The sequence below is a fragment of the Falco cherrug genome, chromosome 4 (genome assembly GCF_023634085.1).
Source record: "Falco cherrug isolate bFalChe1 chromosome 4, bFalChe1.pri, whole genome shotgun sequence".
NCBI classification, from domain to species: Eukaryota; Metazoa; Chordata; class Aves; order Falconiformes; family Falconidae; genus Falco; species Falco cherrug.
The window spans coordinates 91,396,586-91,397,827 of record NC_073700.1 but is presented as its reverse complement, the minus strand read 5'-3'; the positions used below and the strand labels follow the sequence as shown (position 1 = coordinate 91,397,827).

The window sequence follows — 1,242 nt, the reverse complement described above, 5'->3', positions numbered from 1 at the left end:
TACATCTTTGGGGGGCCATAAATATTTTCCTTTATTTTGTTACTGGCAACATTTCTGATTTCCATTTGTAAACAATTTTCATGTATTGATTACATTTGAATACCTTTTAATTTAGCATGTGACTAAAAGATAGATTGCTACCAGCAAATGAAACAAAAGTCTCTTCAGTCATATGTGAAGGTTTAATGGTTTTCCAATTTATTGATCATTGACTTTCTTTAAATATATATATATAAAATATTATTATTTGAATAATGAACCAAAGGTTCACTTACTGTTTTGATTTTGTCTTTTTATGTTTTTCACTAAAAAGCTATTTTGGACAGTTGAAGAAATCAAATGCATTCAAATGGTTCCAGTTTCTTTACGTTAATACTGAAAAAAAAAGAAAAAAAAAAAAAAAGAAAAAAAAAGAAAAAAGAGAGAACAAGAAAGCAAAAAGGAGCTAGGAAGGAACAAGTAGAGGCGTATCAAAGAACTCAAGCTATAACCAAAAAGAAATATGTAAAATGCCTTTGCTCGTCTTCTCAATGCTGGACCAAAGCTCAATGTATGTAGGTATATGCACATTGTATAGATATGGCTAAATGTTGCTGACAATCTCGCAATACTAAACTGTTACTGTTTAAAAAAAAAAAAAAAAGAAATACAAAAATAAAACTGTTCATCAGTGTTTTACCTCAGCACTCTACTTGTACCCAGTTATTGACCAACATTCAAATAAGAAGATAAGAGAGGAAATTGATTTCCATGTCAATGTTTGACTGTAAAATCTGTTTGGAAAACATTTTGTAATGAGCTTTTTGTCATGTGGTTTGCTTGTTTCCAACTTGAGATTATGTGGGGCACATTTGTTTATTTATTGTTAAAAAGTGATATTATTATTATTAATTATTATTATTACTATTATTCTTCTTATTATTTTTGTCCTATGTGCTATAATCTACAGAATGGTCACCAGGGTCACTTATGAAGCACTGCAAAGAGATCTGTTTTTCCATGCATGGAGCATGCAGCGGGAAAGATGGCAGTACAAAACGGACTGTATTGTCTTGTTAAAAAATAAGAATAATTACAAAAGGAGTTGATGTGGTGGACTTGTGACCAAGAAACCAAACTGGATATTTAAAAGCTCCTTACTACTCTGACTTTGAAACCAAAGCTGATTTATCTGCACAGGTTGCTTAACATGAAAAAAAAAAAAAAAAAAGAAAAAAAACTAAACAAAAAAAACCTGACAAA

At 30.0% G+C, this 1,242-nt stretch overlaps 1 protein-coding gene across 1 annotated transcript in view; it reads left to right on the top strand.

Annotated features, from left to right (window-relative positions):
* Window positions 1-174, top strand: part of POU6F2 (POU class 6 homeobox 2) — a 253,357-nt gene extending 253,183 nt beyond the window's left edge. The window contains exon 9 of the mRNA XM_014285807.3: window positions 1-174. This exon is cut by the window's left edge and continues 3,726 nt beyond it. The gene's annotated coding sequence lies outside the window, so the exon portion shown is untranslated.
* Window positions 175-1,242: the final 1,068 nt, after the last annotated feature.